The sequence below is a fragment of the Erinaceus europaeus genome, chromosome 4 (genome assembly GCF_950295315.1).
Source record: "Erinaceus europaeus chromosome 4, mEriEur2.1, whole genome shotgun sequence".
In the NCBI taxonomy this organism is placed as follows: Eukaryota; Metazoa; Chordata; class Mammalia; order Eulipotyphla; family Erinaceidae; genus Erinaceus; species Erinaceus europaeus.
The window spans coordinates 66,303,026-66,322,533 of record NC_080165.1 but is presented as its reverse complement, the minus strand read 5'-3'; the positions used below and the strand labels follow the sequence as shown (position 1 = coordinate 66,322,533).

General features: G+C 43.4%; 1 protein-coding gene and 1 pseudogene across 1 annotated transcript in view; one reads left to right on the top strand and one right to left on the bottom strand.

Moving 5' to 3' along the window:
* Nucleotides 1-19,508, top strand: part of CCND3 (cyclin D3) — a 169,544-nt gene that overhangs the window by 3,883 nt on the left and 146,153 nt on the right. The window lies entirely within an intron of this gene.
* On the bottom strand, nucleotides 8,934-9,120 carry LOC132538472 (small nucleolar RNA SNORA73 family; annotated as a pseudogene).

Below are 19,508 nucleotides of genomic sequence, written 5' to 3'. Positions count from 1 at the left end.
ACTGTAATGTGTGTGCTTAACCTGGTGCACCACTGCCTGGCCCACATAGAGACCCTCTTGTTGTAGTTGTTGTTGTTGTTATTTAACATGGTATAGGCCGGGCAGGGGTAGATAGCATAATGGTTATGCAAACAGAGTCTCATGCCTGAGGCTCCAAAGTCCCAGGTTCAATCCCCTGCACCACCGTAAGCCAGAGCTGAGCAGTGCTCTGGTAAAAAAAATAAAGAGAGAGACAAAAGAAATAACATGGTACAGGGAGTGGGTAGAGGCCTCCTGCAAGTGCAGTACCACCTTCAAGCTACCTCCCTGAGTCGAATTGCTTTCTTTCTTAAATTTTTTTTTAATATTTATTTTATTTATTTATTCCCTTTTGTTGTCCTTGTTTTATTGTTGTAGTTATTGTTGTTGTTGTTGTTGGATAGGACAGAGAGAAATGGAGAGAGGAGGGGAAGGCAGAGAGGAGGAGAGAAAGATAGACACCTGCAGACCTGTTTCACCGCCTGTGAAGCAATCCCCCTGCAGCTGGGGAGCCGGGGCTCGAACCAGGATTCTTATGCCGGTCCTTGTGCTTTGCGCCACCTGCGCTTAACCCGCTGCGCTACAGCCCGATTCCCTAAATATTTTTTTAAAGATTTTATTTATTTATGAGAAAGATAGGAGGAGAGAGAGAGAACCAGACATCACTCACTCTGGCACATGTGCTGACTGGGATCAAACTCGGGACTTCATGCTTGAGAGTCCAAAGCTTTATCACTGTGTTACCTCCCGGACCATCTTAAATATATTTTTTAAAAGAATTTATTTATTTATTATCGAGAAAGATAGGAGAAGAGAAAGAACCAGACATCACTCTGGTACATGCGCAGCCGGGGATCAAACTAGGGACCTCATGGTTGAGAGTCCCATGGATACACTGTGCCACATCCTGGACCACTTCTTTCTTAAATATTTTTTAATATTTCATTCATTAATGAGAGAAATAGGAGGGGGAGGACTAGACATCACTCTGGTACATGTGCTGCTAGGGATTGAATTCAAGACCTCATGCTTGACAGTCCAATGCTTTATCCACTCCACCACCTCCAGGACCGGCCAGATTTCTCATTCTTTATTTTTAGTGTGAGTGTATGTGTGTGTGTGTGTGAGAGAGAGAGAGAGAGAGAGGGAGAGAAAGAAGGAGGAAGAGGATGAGGGGGAAGGAGAATCAGAGGGGGAGGCAGAAAAGAGGAGGAGGGGGGTGGGGGTGGAAACGAGGAGACACAGCACAGCACCATTCTATCGTTCATGGAGTTTTCCTGGGGGCCAGGAGCTAGTGCACCGGGTTAAGCCCACATAGTATGAAGCACAAGGACCTGTGTGAGGATCCTGGTTCAAGTCCCTGGCTCCCCATCTGTGGGGGGTGGGGGGCATCACTTCCCAACTGGTGAAGCAGGTCTGCAGGTGTATGTCTATCTTTCTTTCACCCTTTCTATCTCTTCTCCTCTCTCAATTTCTCTCTGAAATTAAAAAGAAAAGCCACTAGGGGCAGTGGATTTGTAATGCCAGCACTGAGCCCCAGCAATAACCCTGGAGGCAAAAAAAAAAAAAAATTATTTCCTGTACTTCCGTGTGGTGCTGGGGCTCAAACCCCGGATCTGTATACATTAAGGCATGTTCTCTACCTGACCCCAGACCCTCACATTTTAGATCCCAAGATGAATAGTCCAATTCAGTAGCTGAGTAATGGTCATGATCAAGAAGTAAACATACACAGAAGATGCTCACTGGATTCTCAACCATGAGGTCCTGAGTTCAGTCCCTGGCAGCACATGTACCAGGGTGATGTCTGGTTCTTTCTCTCTTTGCCTTTCTCATGAATAAATAAATAAATTCTTTAAAAAAAAAAAAAAGGAGGGGGCAAGACACATAATGGTTAAGCGCATAATGTACAAGGGACCTAGGTTCAAGGTCTCTGGTCCCCATCTGCAGAGGGGAAGCTGTGGATGTCTCCCTGTCTCTTTCCCTCTCTACCCACTCCCCAACTTCTCTCTGTCCTATCAAATTAAAAAAAACATGGCCCCAGGATCAGTGGATTCATTGTGCAAACATCAAGCCCTAGTGACAACCCTGGCGGCAATAGAAGAAAGGTTAAGAAGAAAAGGAGAGGGGAAAGGAAAGAGGACTGCGCTGAGGAAATAACTCATTTGGAAATAGTGTGCTGCTTTGCCATGCATGAGACCCAGGTTTGAGCCTGGCCCCCACTACATTGGAGGAAGCTTGGGTGCTCTGAGCTCTTTCACTTTCTCTGTCTCTCTCTGTCTCTGCCTGAAAACTGTGGCTATGCCAAGGGGAGGCTGTTGATGCCAGGGTGGAGAGTGGCCACGCCTAGGTAGCAGGTAAGCAGGATGTGAACTTTCAGAGTTTACATATCTGGGGTCTGCTATGACCACACATGCACCGCTCCCCCTCCTGCTAGGGTGGGGTGCTGTGGAATCAGTGGCATGCCTCAGCCCCCTGCCCCAGGGCTCTGGTGGCCCCAGAGAACAGGTTGTACTCTTGAGAAACCACAAGAGGAAGTCTAGGGAGGGCTGGGGGTGGGGAAAGTTCTGGGCCCTCTGCCAAGTTTCCCTTTCTCAGCAGAGCAGAAGGTCTGTTTATTTTGGTGTGTTTCCCTTGCCCTCAAAGGCATTTAAATTTTAAACCCTCTAGAGTTCCCAAGAGCTGGCAAGGCCTGTGGCAACACCAGGTATATCCCTCCAACGACATTCACAGTGCTGGGTGTTAAGAGAAGACTCTGGAAACAGGACGCAAACAAGGGACCCCTATGTTAGCTTCCAGTGGGATGGATGCTGGTTGTGAAGGGCTAGCTCCAGAAAGTCTCTGTTTCTCTGTCTCTGGGTATCTCCCTCTCTCTTTCCCCCCTCTTGTCCCTTTTACCTTTTTCTACTCTGGAGTATTCCCTACAGTCCTGAAATCCAGAGGAATGTAGAGACAAGAGTCCATTAGGAGTTGAGTGCCTTTGGCAGGAGCCTGCCTATTCTCATTGAATATTCACCATAACTGCAGGTAGTAAGTAACAGAAGAGGAGACTGCTCAGAAGAGCTAAGAAACTTGCCTGAGGTCCACTGCTAGGAAGTAATGAAATTCAGATTTGAACACAGACCCAGTTTCAAAACCTATGTTTGCTGGGCTAGCGCCACCACTGGAGAGAGAAACTCTGGAACATGTGGCTGAGCGGGAACATAATGCAATTTTTTTTTTATTGATCAGAGAAAACGCTTTATATATATCTTTAACCGGAAGTGACAAGTGGGAAAAGGAAATGGCTAGAAGAGGGTGTGGAGCAAAAAAAGAGGGTGAACATAGAAAGCTCCCATAGCAGCTATTGTGAAGGTTCTAACCAATGGGATTAAACCAATACCCTGCAGGCAGGGAGGGTCTCAGGCAAAACAATGATTATGTAAATAAACCACAGATTTAAGCAATGCAGGGGACCTGGCATAATGACCAACACATATTCTTTTATTTATGTATTTATTTATAGAAAGGAAACACTGACAAAACCATAGGATAAGAGGGGTACAACTCCACACAATTCCCACCACCAGAATTCCGTATCCCATCCTCTCCCCTGATAGCTTTTCTATTCTTTAATCCTCTGAGAGTTCATGGATCCAAGGTCATTGTGGGATGCAGAAGGTGGAAGGTCTGGCTGTAATTTATTCCCCACTGAACATGGGCATTGACAGGTTGATCCACACTCCCAGTCTACCTCTCTTTTTCCCTAGTGGGGCTGGGTTCTGGGGAATCGGAGCTCCAGGACACATTGGTGGGGTCATCTGTCCAGGGAATAGCACGATAGCATCTGTAACCTGGTGGCTGAAAAGAGAGTTAACATATAAAGCCAAACAAGTTGTTGACTAATCATGAATCTAAGGGCTGGAGTAGTGCAGATGAAGAGTTGGGGGGGTGTCTCCCTTTTGTAGGTAGCTAGTAGGCATATTTTAGTCATATTCCAAAGGGCCTGTGGCTATACTAGGTTTTTTTCCCTTGAGCCTGAAATCTGATATGCAGGTGGATCCTAGTTATTGTTTGGGGAGGTAATGTCACTGCTGGAAAAAGGACTAGAAAGCTGGATCTGGAAAGAGAGTAGCTCCCAAATATGGGAAAGGTGTATAAATATTGTTGACTATAAACCCCATCGATTTAATTTGATCTGATCTGATCTGGGGCCCATATTCAGTTTAGGAGCCTAGGTGACCTCTGCACCCCTGTAGATCTGACCTTACCATCTGTGGTCATGAGTAGGAACATTCTAAGCTGCCCCAATATCAGGACCCATCTTCCTCAGGTGTAGCATAGAGTATATTGACCAGCCTCCCTTCAGAGGATGGAACATTCTCTACCATTGTTGATCCAGGTTGAGGGCAAGGTCCTATGGGGGTCCACAAGGGGTCTGTTTTGTTGTTCCTGATAGAGGTGACTGGTAACAATGGAGAGAGGGATTTATTTGAGGTCTAGGCCTATTGGTATGCATGAGACCCCTTCTGTTTCATTTGGTTTAAATCCCCCCTGCTTAACACTATTCTATTTACATAACCACTGTTAACAAGTACCACCCTCCCTCCAGGGCATTGGTGGTTCAGTGATAGGATTCTCGCCTGCTCCACCCCCTCCTTGTCACACTCTGATTTTCACCAGTCACTTTTCTCTCTACCCTCTCTATGTCACATCCTGTTTTCCACCCTACTTGGCAAGTATATATAAAGACAGCATTGTGAGTTTTACAGTACCTTGAGTTTAGCTTAGCTCGTTTTAGATTGTGCTGCGTCCTGCATGAATAAAGAGATACTGCGTACAACCAAGCCATGAGTCCCTGGTCGTCTGTTACCTGCCCGTGAAGCCAGCCCGGCGAAAACAACATAGCCCGTTGAAAACAACATATGGCGCTACAACGTGGGACTGGACCTGTGCAACTCCCAGATAAGTGAAGACTTTGCCTACCTATGCACTATGGTCTTCTCTTCTACTTATGAAGAGGTTTGCCAAAGCCTCTACTGTTTCATTATGAGACAGTTTCTCTGTCTCTGGAACATTTTACTCTGGGCCACACTTCGGTTCCCTGACCGGGAACTTTGGTTTCTTATGACCGGGATCATAGAGCTTGGGAGATGCACGGAGATTTCTCCTTGGACTTTCTGGATTCCCTCTCCCATGTTTCCTGAGGAAAAGGACTACATTTTGCTCCGGGCCACAGTTTGGTTCTTTATGACTGTGATTGTAGACCTTGGGCTATGCATGGGGATTTCCCCTGGGACTTTCTGGACTTCTCGAATGTTTCCCATGGAGAAGGACTACTCTAGTTTGAGGAGCATTCTCCAGTACCCTGGCAGTTCCCAAGTATGGAGACACGTGGTTAGTTCTACTCTCCTGATTGGATTCTTTCTTCGATGGGAAGACGCTTTTAAAAATGGGTGCCTGAAGCAATCCAGCAGGAACAGTCAGAAGCACCCTAAATGGAATTTCGAGGAGCTTTTTGGACTAGGACGCCCTCCGGGGACTCTTAATCCTACATGGTGAGATCTTGATAATCTGGTTCAAGTTGCATTTCATAAGAGAATGATTTGAATGACTGAATTTTTGTTTGACATTGACTTAAAAAAAAAAATGCTGGACGCAGCCATGATTTCTAGAGACATCCAGAAACAATCCAAAAAATTGTTTTTTTGCCTCCTTTGATTTCTCTTTTATGTCTTGACATGAATCTGAAACGTTTAATCCTGAAAACTGTATGAGTTATGGGTGGGGCAGATAGTGCAATGATTATGTTAATTATTCTCATGCCTGAGGCTTTTAACCGTGGTTCTTCTGTTTACCTTTCCACATTTTATTGAGTTTAAACTGTTTAAACAACCTTAAAATCATACTAGAAAGGACTTCTAATTATAATGGAGTTATCAATTATAGTAAACTTCTAATCTGCTACAAGTTTTGTTTGACAAGTTAAGTGAATTTCAGCTGTCAAAGTCTTCACATGAAAAAGCATCCACTCAAATGGAATTTCTGGAAATCCATTTGGACCCCTGTTCTCTGACATCGCCCACAAGATGGAATGATTACAACACACCCCCGGAAACCAATGATGAGACCTGGCACGACCTGAAGAAACAGATTCACAGACTCCAAAGCTCACTCTCTACAGAAAAGCAGAATTCTGGTGGCAGACATTCCCCATCGAGACAGACGTGCAGCATTTCATCCTCTGGCATTTTCTTCTGTGGTCAGCTACTTTGGACTGACACCTCCATCGGACTTACTGGTACATGCTGCTGTGTTTCTCAAAGACTAACTTCAGCCAATTGCCTTGAGACTTTATAGACCATGTTCCCTCGCCTGCAGGCTCTGCCCCAGAGGCAGAAAACTCCCCCTCCTTATTAGGTTATGCCCACAGAGGCATAAAGCGCCCCAAGAGGCAAGAGATGCCCACAGAGGCAGGAAACGCCCTTTGAGGCAAGAGATGCCCCCAGAGGCATGAAGCACTCCCAGAGGCAAGAAATGCCCTTTCGCCTGCTAGGCCTTGCCCTTTGAGGCAAGAAAAGCTCCCCTTGGCATCACACTGGTTATTGCTGCTCGCCTATTTTGTTTTCCATGTCTTATGCCAGTTCTTTTGAAAATGCCTGTACTATATAGGTTTCTGTTCACCCCACAATGGCCATTAGTTAAAAAGAAAGGGGGAATTGTTGGTATGCATGAGACCCCTTCTGTTTCATTTGGTTTAAATCCCCTCTGCTTAACACTATTCTATTTACATAACCACTTCATTCTATTTACATAACCACTGTTAACAAGTACCACCCTCCCTCCAGGGCATTGGTGGTTCAGTGATAGGATTCTCGCCTGCTCCACCCCCTCCTTGTCACACTCTGATTTTCACCAGTCACTTTTCTCTCCACCCTCTCTATGTCACATCCTGTTTCCACCCTACTTGGCAAGTATATATAAAGACAGCATTGTGAGTTTTACGGTACTTGAGTTTAGCTTAGCTTGTCTTAGATTGTGCTGCATCCTGCATGAATAAAGAGATACTGCCTACAGCTCAACCATGAGTCCCTGGTCGTCTGTTACCTGCCCGTGAAGCCAGCCTGGCGAAAACAACATAACCCGGCGAAAACAACATAGGCCCATCATGTCTGTTTGGGAATCTCAGGACTCCCTGACTAGGGCCCCAGCTGATGGGGCAAAACCTATGTTCTTTTTTAAATTTATTTATTTTCTCTTTTGTTGCCTTTGTTTTTTATTGTTGTTGTAGTTATTGTTGTTATCGGTGTCATCATTGTTAGATAGGATAGAGGGAAATGGAGAGAGGGGGAGACAAATACAGACACCTGCAGCCCTGCTTCACCACCTGTGAAGCAACTACCCTGCAGGTGAGGAGCCAGGGGCCTTGAACCGGGACCCTTAGGACGGTCCTTGCACCTCCCACGTGCACTTAACCTGCTGCGCTACTGCCCAACTCCCAAAACCTATATTCTTAATGGTTAAATGTATACCCAAGGGCTAGCAAAATAGTTCACGTGGATAACACTATCCACTTTGCCATGTGCTGCTTTGCCATGTGCATCCCAGTTTGAGCCTGGATCCCATTACATTTCACTCTTTTTGCCTCTATCTAAAATAAATAAATAGATAAATAAATATTTTTGACTTACTTATAAAATGGAAACACTGAAAAGTCTATAGGATAAGAGGGGTACAATTCTACACAATTCCCACCACCAGAACTCTGTATCCCATCCCCAAATAAATAAATACCCCCCAAATTTGGGTGACAATTTGCTCAGCATATCAAATCCTAATCAATAGAAGGTTGAGACCCAAAGTTTTTATGTTTTTAATGATGCTGCTCATATGTGTGTGTTGGGGGTGGTGGTGTTGGGGTTGAATTCCTTGTAAGTTAATATATGGATTGGTGTTGTGAGTAGTCCAGTAGCATAGTGGGCTCAAGGCCCCCTGCTCCCCACCTGCAGGGGAGTCACTTCACAAGCAGTGATGCAGGTCTGCAAGTGTCTTTCTCTTTCTCTCTCTCTCCTTCTTCCTCTCCCTCTCTCTCACTTCCTTCCTTCCTTTCCTTCTTTTATTTTCTCTATTAGGGAATTAATGTTTTACATTCAACAGTAAATGACATTCTTACAGGAGTAAAGTGGTATCTCATTGTTGTCTTTTTTTTAATATATATATTTTTAATTTTTATTTATTTTATTTTTGAGAGAGACGAAGAGAGAGAGAAACACACAGAGAGAAACACCAGAGCACTGCTCAGCTCTGGCTTATGGTGGTGCGGAGGATAGAACCTGGGACTTGGGAGCCTCAGGCATGAGAGTCTGTTTGCATAACCATTATGCTGTCTCCCCTGCCCATCATTGTTGTCTTTACTTGCATTTCTCTGACAGTCAAAGACTTGGAGCATTTTTCATGTGTTTCTCGGCCTTTTGGATCTCTTCTGTGGTGAATATTCTGTCCATGTCCTCCCCCCATTTTTTGGATGGGGTTATTTGTTTTCTTGTTGTTGAGTTTGGCAAGCTCTTTATTTATTCTGGTTATTAGCTTTTTGTCTGATGTATGGCATGTAAAGATCTTCTCCCATTCTGTGAGGGGTCTCTTGGTTTGGGTAGTGGTTTCTTTTGCTGTGCAGAAGCTTTTTAATTTGATGTAGTCCCATAGGTTTATGCTTGCCTTAGTCTTCTTTGTAATTGGATTCGTTTCACTGAAGATGTCTTTAAAATGTAAGCGGAAAAGAGTTCTGCCAATATTTTCCTCTACGTATGTGGTAGTTTCTGGTCTAACATCCAAGACCTTTTTTTTTTTTTAATTTGTTTGTTTTTAAAGCAAGGTAAGAGCTTAAATCAGAGACTGGTAAGAGTGGAAAGAACATACCCAGGCAGTGTGTTCAGGTAAACTGTTTCCTGCATGGTTTGTCTCCTCAGTCACGGTCCGTGGGACTCTGAGAAGCTGTAGGAATATGCAGGCACTGACTTGGGGCCCGGCTTCACACTGTGGAAAGGGACTGTACATCAGGAGGCAGAGCCCTGCGCTCTGGTCACCACCCGGACAAAGCCTGGGAGAGCGACCCCAGGGTACCCAAGGCAGACATTCAAATCCTTGATCCACTTGGAATTTACTTTTGTATTTGATAAAATATAGTGGTTCAGTTTCATTCTTCTGCATGTTTCAACCCATTTTTTTTCAACACCATTTGTTGAAGAGACTCTGCTTTCCCCATTGAATAGTCTGGGCACCTTTGTCAAAGATTAGATGTCCATAGGTGTGGGGGCTTACTTCTGGGCTCTCAATTCTATTCCACTGGTCAGTGCATCTATTCATGTTCCAGTACCAAGCAGTTTTGATGACAATGGCCCTATAATACAATTTGAGATCTGGGAGTGTGATGCCTCCAGTTCTGTTCTTTCTTCTCAAGATTGTTTTGGCAATTCTAGGTCTTTTCTGTTTCCAGATAAACATTTGTAGCATTTGTTCTATTCTCCTAAAGAATGTGCTTGGGATCTTGATGGGGATAGCATTAAATTTGTATATGGCTCTGGACAGTATATTCATTTTGATGATGTTAATTCTTCCAACCCATAAGCATGGAATATCTTTCCACCTCTTTGTGTCTTTTTAAATTTCCTTAAGTAGTGACTCATGATTTTCAGTATACAAGTCTTTCTCTTCTTTGGTTAGGCTTATTCCTAGATATTTTATTGTTTTTGTTGTTGTAAGTGTCTATCTTTCTCTCCCCCTCTGTCTTCCCCTCCTGTCTCCATTTCTCTCTGTCCTATCCAACAAAGATGACAACTATAACAATAAAACAAGGGCAACAAAACAAAAGGGAATATATATATGTGTGTGTGTGTGTTAGGAAGTGGTGCCGTGGATAAAATCTTGAATTTTCAACAAGAAACTTATTTATTTATTTAAATGAGAAACAGACACCAAACACTGCTCAGGTCTGGGTTTATGGTGGTGCTGGAGATTGAATTTGGCACCTCCTAGCTGCAAGCATTTTGCATAACCACTACGTTGTCTCCCCAGCTCCCACAGAAGGTTTTGAGTTTGATACTTGGCATTGCATATACCGGACCAATGCTCTGGTTCTTTCTCTCTCTCTTCCTCTCACTCATAAATAGATAAATCTGGTTCGAGCCCCTGGCTCCCCACCTGCAGGGGAGTCACTTCACAGGCCGTGAGGCAGGTCTGCAGTTGTCTGTCTTTCTCTCACTCTCTCTGTCTTCCCTTTCTCTCTCCATTTCTCTCTGTCCTATCCAACAAGGACGGCATCAATAACAACAACACTAATAACTACAATGATAAAATAACAAGCGCAACAAAAGGAAATAAATATTAAAAATTTAAAAATAAACAAATAGATAGATAAATCATAGATATGGAGAGAGAGAAAAAAGAGGGACCTCAGCATTGATCCAGAGCTTGTAAAGCTTCTTCACACATGCTCCAATTTGGTAGCCAGGGGCCTAAACTCAGATATACACTCTGGATAAAGTATGTGCTCTGGGGGCTACGAACACCAGCAGATCTGATTCTCTCCTCTCCTCTCCTCTCCCGGATCAACTAGGAATACCAAAGGAGACCACCTAGGACCGAAACAAGACAGGACTAAACAACTTCAGGAACCCACCAAATCACCGGTGAGTGCAAACACATGTGACTGGTGGACAGAGAGGAGCCTAGGGAGAGATTAAGTGGCTGGTAACAGTCTGGCAGTTATCAGAGACACCATCTCAAGTCTGTTCCAACAACAAGGGGACGGCTGAAGGGAGGAGAGGATTCCCTGGAGACTCACCAAGTGCAACTCTGAGTCTCCATTGCTACTGCCCTCAGAATCTGGAACGGCAGCAGGGAGGGACACCAGGGGACAGAGATCTAACCAGGAAACACAGGAGAAGACCTATACCTCCTTAGCATAGTGGTGGGGCTGTGAAAGTCTCTTTGCATAACTACAGGATTATTTCTGCCACACCCTGCTTTATCTCTTGGTCAGGAGTCAGTGATTAAGCTAAGAAGCCTACATATAGTTTAAAAGCCCTCAGGCTCCCATAGCCTACAGGGAAGAAAAAGCACAAAAGAGGCTTTTAAGCCACTGAGCTCCAAACCAGGGATTAAAATACTATTGAAACAACTGTTAACTTCCACCACTGTGAACCCTTTAATTACCTTACTTAGACACAAGTCAATCCAGGCAAGAGTGATCAGTAATTTGAAAAGTACTAAGAGAGGGAACTCATAACATAATATATAAAATGGTTAAAACAACAAGAAGAAATATTGGAGAAATTAACCAGGACAAGAGTCCAGCTAAAAGCCCCCCCAAAGGGTGAAGCACAAAATAATGAGGTCAACATCCAAACATTAGCTAAGGAAATAATCACAGGAGTGAGTAAAGAGTTTGAAAGAATTGTCATCAGAAATGCAGAAACAACAAATGAGACTCTGGAAGAAAACACTAATTATCTCAAGGTTATTAGAGAGCTGAAAGCTGAAATAGCTGGGCTAAGAACACGAATAGCTAAACAAGCTAAAACAGTATCAGAACAGGGTAACAAAATAGATGAACTCCAGAAAACAGTATTAGGCAGAGAGAATAGAATCAATGAGGCTGAAGACAGAATTAGCAAGATCAAGGACGAATTAGAGACAACTAAAAAAGAAGTAAGACATCTCAAAAAGAGATAAAGAGATACTGAAAATAACAACAGAGTCCTATGGGATGACTTCAAAAGAAACAATATAGGCATTATTGGCTTACCAGAGGAAGAAAGAGAGGGAGAGGAAGAAAGCATTTTTCAGGCCATAATAGCTGAAAACTTCTCTAGTCTAGACAACATCAGAGACATAAAGATTTAAGAAGCCCAGAGGCTCCCAAACAGAATTAACCCAGTCTTAAAGACACCAAGACACATCCTATTTAGATGGAAAGGAATAAGGATAAAGAAAGGATCCTGAAGGCTGCAAGAGAAAAACAAAGAGTCACCTACAGAGGAAAACCCATAAGATTAGCAGCTGACTTCTCCACACAAACACTACAGGCCAGAAGAGAATGTCAAGATATCTATCAAGTGCTCAATGAGAAAGGCTTTCAACCAACAATACTGTATCCTGCTAGACTGTCATTCAGACTAGATGGAGGCATCAAAACCTTCTCAGACACGCAACAGTTGAAGGAATCAACTATCACCAAGCTTGCCCTGAAAGAAGTTCTGAAGGGTCTCCTATAAATAGTCAGACCACCATAAATAGGCCATATATCAGCACACTCTTAAAACTCTACAAGAATGGTGCTAAAATATCTTCAGTCTTTGATATCAATAAATGTCAATGGCCTGAATTCACTTATTAAAAGACACAGAGTAGGAAGATGGATCAGAAAACACAACCCAACAATATGCTGTCTACAGGAAACCCACCTAACTCAACAAGACAAACACAGACTCAAAGTGAAAGGATGGAAAACTATCATACAAGCCAATGGACCACAGAAAAGGGCAGGAACAGCTATTCTAATATCTGACACTATAGACTTTAAAATAGATAAGATTAAAAAATATAGGAATGGACAGTACTTAATGCTCAGAGGATCAGTCAATCAAGAGGACTTAACAATTATTAACATCTATGCACCCGATGAGAAGTCATCTAAATAAATCAAACGTCTACTGAAAGAGCTACAGCAATATATTAACAGCAACACAGTCATAGTAAGGGACTTTAGCACCCCACTCTGTCAGCTTGACAGATCATCCAAGCAGAAAAGCAATAAAGACATAAAGGAGCTAAATGAGGAGACAGATAAACTAGAACTATTGGACATTTTCAGAGTTATTCATCCCAAGAAACTGGAATAAATATTTTACTCAAGTCCACATGGGTCATTCTCAAGGATAGACCATATGTTAGGCCACAAAGACAGCATCAGCAAATTCAAGAGCATTGAAATCATCCCAAACATGTTCTCAGACCACAGTGGAATTAAACACTTAACAATCAACAAAAGATTAGTAATAGTCCCCAAATGTGGAAGCTCAACAGTACACTTCTTAACAACTTCTGGGTCAAAGAGGAAATCAAGGAAGAAATCAAAAGTGTTTTCAGACTTCAATGAAAATGAAGACACAAGCTATCAAAATATTTGGGACACAGCTGAGGCAGTACTGAGAGGGAATTTCATAGCCATACAAGCACACATTAGGAAACAAGAAAAAGCACAAATAAACAGCCTAATTGCACATCTTAAAGACCTAGAAGAAGAACAACAAAGGAACCCTAAAGCAACCAGAAGGACAGAAATCACTAAAGTTAGGGCAGAAATCAATAACATTGAGAATAAGAAAACCATACAAAAGATCAACGAAAGTAAATGTTGGTTCTTCGAAAGAGTGAACAAAATCAACATAGCTTTAGCCAGACTCACAAAACAAAAAAGGAAGAAGACCCAAATAAATCGGATAGTAAATGAAAGAGGAGATATCACAACAGACACCACAGAAATTCAACATATCATGCGAGGCTTCTATGAACAACTATATGCACCAAGCTAGAGAACCTGGAAGAAATGGGCGATTTCCTAGATACCTACCAACTTCCAAAACTAAGTAAAGAGGAAGTGGATAACATGAACAGGCCCATCACAGCCAATGAAATTGAAACAGTTATCAAAAATCTTCCCAAAAATGAAAGTCCTGGACCAGATGGTTTTACAAATGAATTCTACAAAACCTTCGAAGAAGAACTAGTACCTCTACTTTTAAAAGTCTTCCAGAAGATTGAAGACACTGGAATACTCCCTTCCAGCTTCTGTGAAGCCAACATCAATCACTCTGATACCAAAAGCAGACAGGGACACAACCAAAAAAGAAAACTACAGACCAATATCTCTGATGGACATAGATGCTAAAATATTGAACAAAATTCTAGCCAACCCGATACAGCAGCATATTAAAAAGATTCTTCATCATAACCAAGTAGAGTTTATCCCAGGCATGCAAGGTTAGTTTAATATACATAAATCAATCAACGTCATTCACCACATCAACAAAAGCAAGACCAAAAGCCACATGGTCATATCAATAGATGCAGAGAAAGCCTTCGACAAAATCCAGCATCCCTTTATGATCAAAACACTACAAAAAATGGGAATAGATGGAAAATTCCTGAAGATAGTGGAGTCTATATATAGCAAATCTATGGCCAACGTCATACTCAATGGTGAAAAACTGGAAGCATTTCCTTTCAGATCAGGTACTAGACAGGGATGCCCACCATCACCATTACTATTCAACATAGTGCTGGAAGTTTTTGCCATAGCAATCAGGCAAGAGCAAGGAATTAAAGGGATACAGATTGGAAGAGAAGAAGTCAAACTCTCCCTATTTGCAGATGACATGATAGTATACATAGAAAAACCTAAGGAATCCAGCAAGAAGCTTTTTGAAATCATCAAGGAATATAGTAAGGTATCAGGCGACAAAGTTAACATTCAAAAGTCAGTGGCATTCCTCTATGCAAACACTAAGTTAGAAGAAATTGAAGTCCAGAAATCAATTCCTTTTACTATAGCAACATAAACAATAAAATATCTAGGAGTAAACCTAACCAAAGAAGTGAAAGACTTGTATACTGAAAATTATGAATCACTACTCAAGGAAATTGAAAAAGACACAAAGAAGTAGAAAGATATTCCGTGTTCATGGGTTGGAAGAATTAACATCATCAAAATGAATTTACTATCCAGAGCCATCTACAAATTTAATGCTCTCTCCATCATGATCTCAAGCACATTTTTTATGAGAATAGAACAAATGCTACAAATGTTTATCTGGAACCAGAAAAGACCTAGAATTGCCAAAACAATCTTGAGAAAAAAAGAATAGAACCGGAGGCATGCATCACACTCCCAGATCTCAAATTGTATTATAGAGTTGTTGTCATCAAAACTGCTTGGTACTGGAACATGAATAGATACACTGACCAGTGGAATAGAATTGAGAGCCCAGAAGTAAGCCCCCACACCTATGGACATCTAATCTTTGACAAAGGTGCTCAGACTATTCAATGGGGAAAGCAGAGTCTCTTCAACAAATGGTATTGGAAAAAAATGGGTTGAAACATGCAGAAGAATGAAACTGAACCACTATATTTCACCAAATACAAAAGTAAATTCCAAGTGGATCAAGGACTTGGATGTTAGACCACAAACTATCAGATACTTAGAGGAAAATATTGGCAAACTCTTTTCTGCATAAATTTTAAAGACATCTTCAATGAAACGAATCCAATTACAAAGAAGACTGAGGCAAGCATAAACCTATGGGACTACATAAAATTAAAAAGCTTTGGCACAGCTAAAGAAACTACTACCCAAACCAAGAGACCCCTCACAGAATGGGAGAAGATCTTTACATGCCATACATCAGACAAGAGGCTAATAACCAGAATATATAAAAAACTTGCAAATCTCAACAACAAGACAACAAATAACCCCATCCATAAGTGGGGGGAGGACATGGACAGAATATTCACTACGGAAGAGATCCAAAAGGCCTAGAAACACATGAAAAAATGCTCCAAGTCTCTGTCAGAGTAATGCAAATAAAGACAACAATGAGATACCACTTCACTCCTGTGAGAATGTCATACATTAGAAAAGGTAACAGCAGCAAATGCTGGAGAGGGTGTGGGGTCAAAGGAACCCTCCTACACTGCTGGTGGGAATGTCAATTGGTCCAACCTCTGTGGAGAACAGTCTGGAGAACTCTCAGAAAGCTAGAATTGGTCCTACCCTATCATCCTGCAATTCCTCTCCTGGGGATATATCCTAAGGAAACCAACATATCCATCCAAAAAGATCTGTGTACACATATGTTCTTGGCAGCACAATTTGTAATAGCCAAAACCTGGAAGCAACCCAGGTGTCCAACAACAGATGAGTGGCTGAGCAAGTTGTGGTATATATATACAATGGAATACTACTCAGCTATAAAAAAAAGGTGACTTCACCATTTTCAGCTGATCTTGGATGGACCTTGAAAAATTCATGTTATGTGAAATAAGTCAGAAGGATGAATATGGGATGATCTCACTCTGAGGCAGAAGTTGAAAAACAAAATCAGAAGAGAAAACACAAGTAGAACCTGAACTGGAACTGGTGTATTGTGCCAAAATAAAAGACTCTGGGGTGGGTGGATGGGGAGAATACAGGTCCAAGAAGGATGACAGAGGATCTAGTGGGGGTTGTATTGTTATATGGGAAACTGAGAAATGTTATGCATGTACAAACTATTGTAGTTACTATTGAATGTAAAACATTAATTCCCCAATAAAGAAATTTTTTTTTAAAAGTATGTGCTCCATCCCTTACAAGTTAGCTTTATTAAACAAGAAAAACCATTGGTGGGGGGGGGGTGGAGGGAGATACAATGAGTGAAAAGCGGAAGGGTGAACTCAGGAAAGTTAAAGTAAAGCGGGAGAAATTTTTGGATTGTGATTGTTCAAACATTTGAGAGGCACTGGAACACCCCTCCCCACATTCCTGTTTGGAGGTGATGGGATTTGGTTGAAGGCAGATTTCCAAAAAAGTTTTAAGACCTTTCTAACAGGTCTCCTTCTGAAATAGATTCTTTATATGGCAGGGGAAGTAGCATAGTGATTATGCAAAAGATTTGTATGCCTGAATTTTGAATTCACAGAACTGAACAGTGCTCTGGTTGGAAAAAAAAAAAAAAAGAGTAGATTTCCCATCTAGAGGAATCTAGAGCATTGCTTGCTTCCCTACAGGAAGACCTATAATAAACTCCTCTCATCTCTAACCCTCCCAAGTACATGATTATTCTTGTACTCTTCCTTCCACGCCCGCTGCTGCCTGCCTCATTCTACTGTGCATTGTTGTTCTACCATCTGTCCACGAGGTGGTGATGTTGTCCACCTTGTGTCTCTAGTGGCAATTGTGTCTCTAGTGGCAATGGGTTATCTTTCATTTCCTATCTGGTGTCATGGGGCCTCTCCCCACCCCATTCACACCAGTGCCCACAGAGCCATTTGGCTTATTCCAGACTAAGTCCAGAGTGGGCAGAGGTCCAGAAGCCCAGGCACTTATCTTTCCCCTCCCTGACCTTCCTTTGCCCTTGAATAGAAGTACTCCATTGTCAGGGCCCAGAGAGCAAAGCCAGCAGCCCTCATGAGTGTGACAGGGTTCCTAATATTGTGGAGCCTTTTGAGACACTTCAGAGGCCCTGTGTGCGTGCTTTCCTTCCCTTCCCCTCCCCCCCCCCCCCCTCAGAGGCAGAGAGAGAAGAGTGAAAGACACCACATACCAAAGCTTCCTTCAAAGCAGTGGTGGCTGGACTGGAACCTGGTTCACACACATGGCAAAGCAGCACACTATCCAAGCGAGCTGTTTCACTGACCTACGTCCTTTCCTTTAAGGACCTCAAAAGTCACAGCTCTCTGAAACTGTTAGTCTTCAGTTCCTGACCAGTTTCCCTGCTCTGGTTGACACTCTGACTAGACAGTCACTGCTAAGGTTAAAGACCTCTAGAAAAATACAAACAAAAACCAGGTTACCTGGTCCCCTGTTTATTGGCCCAACTTTATCTTCTGCCCACCCTCTCTACCACCACTCCCATTCTCTTAGAAAGACACTTGAAGCCTCTAGGACCCTCAGGGCAAAGCTGGCAGGACCCAGAACAAAGCCAGAGAGCACAGCTCCAAGCACTGTGGTCAGAGGGAGCTGTGGAGGGCAGCCAGAGAGAAAGCTGGCATAACTAGCAACTTGCTTATTTTCCCCCAGGAGACCCATTTTATAGATGAGCAAACCAAGGCATTAGAGGTCAAGCAGTTTGCTTCCATTCACACAACTGGTCAGTGACTGAGCTGGAAGGCCAACTTAGCCATTTGGCTGTAAAGTGTGTGCACATGACCACTGCTTCGAACTTTTCCTCATAGGGCAAGGGGGAGAGCCTGTGCTCAGGAGAGAAACCACCTTGGCGTGAGTCCTAGCTTGGCTTCTCTTCAACTGTGAAACTGAGTTCCCCCATCTATGAAGTAGGCAGTCACAGGCCTGCAAAATAGCTCACTTAGATAGTGTGCCAGCTTTGCTATAATTACAACCCAGGATCAAGCCTGGCCCCACTGCATTGGAGGAAACTTCTGTGCTGTGGTCTCTCTCTCTTTTTAAATGAAGAGGTTTTTAAAAATTATTTATTTATTCATGAGAAAGATAGGAGGAGAGAAAGAACCAGACATCATTCTGGTACATGTGCTGCTGGGGATCAAACTCAGGACCTCATGGTTGAGAATCCAGTGCTTTATCCACTGCACCACCTCCGGGACCACTCTCTCTTTTTAAAAGAGCACTGCTCAGCTCTTGGTTTATGGTGGTGTGGAAGATTGAATCTGGGATATTGGAGCCTCAGGCATGAGAGTCTCTTTGCATAACCATTAGGCTGTCTACCCTTGCCTGTATCTCTGTATCTGTGTGTGTGTGTGTGTGTGTGTGTGTGTGTGTGTGTACAAAAACCATCCTGGAGCAGTGAAACCCCTGGCACTGACTAAATAAATAAAGAAAGAAATAAGTAAATAAACAAGGGGGCAGCACTATAGTCCTACTGCACTGGGTCATCGTGAGGGTTTGCTTGCTTTATGGCAAGCAGCATGTTTCTGCAAGGGAGGCACTGTTGTTTACAGATGTGGAAACTGAGGCACAGACTTCAGGGCACACACTCTGCACAGGACTCTTACACACTGAACCCTGTCAGATGTGGCACAGCCCCAGTCCCACCCTCCACCCCCATCAGTACTTGTCAAAGTGGTGACCTTTGCCATCATCATAACAGTCAATTTCCCAGACTGTGCTCCTCTGGGTAGGATTGGAGGCCACCCCCAAATAAGGAGGAAGCCCTGTTTTTTTTTTTGCCTCACTGTGCCACCCGTAACTTCCTTTCACCACCACCCCAACCCCCCCCCCCCCTTTTTCCCTAAAATAAAAACCAGCCCACGAAAGTTCTGGCCTGTGGTCAGGGAGTGGAAGTTGGGGCTGTCCCAGAATCTCCCAGCTCTGGCCCCAGCTTTGCCTCTTCCAACCCTCCCTCCCTCCTGTTCTCCCTTCACTTCCCTCCAGGCTGCTCCTCCTGCTCCCTCCCCGGGGGCCCTGAGTTCTGGGAAAGGAAGCCAGAGCAGGGCCTCAGACAGATGCAGACCTGGACTCCAACCCAGGATCCAGCTGGAGGCCTCAGCTGCCGTGGGAGGGAGAGAAAACCGGCCAGGGAACGGGAGGGATGGTAAAGAGGGCCCCAGACCGCTGCCCCCAGGAAGGCCTCTGGAATTCACGTGGTTGGATTCTGAGGACTGGGTTCTGCTTGAAACCCAGGGAGGGTTTGTTCCTTGCTGGCTGATGGATGTCACAAGCTGTTTTTGAGTTATGGAAGGGAGCAGTGCCGATTCCTCCCCAAATCAGGCCCCTG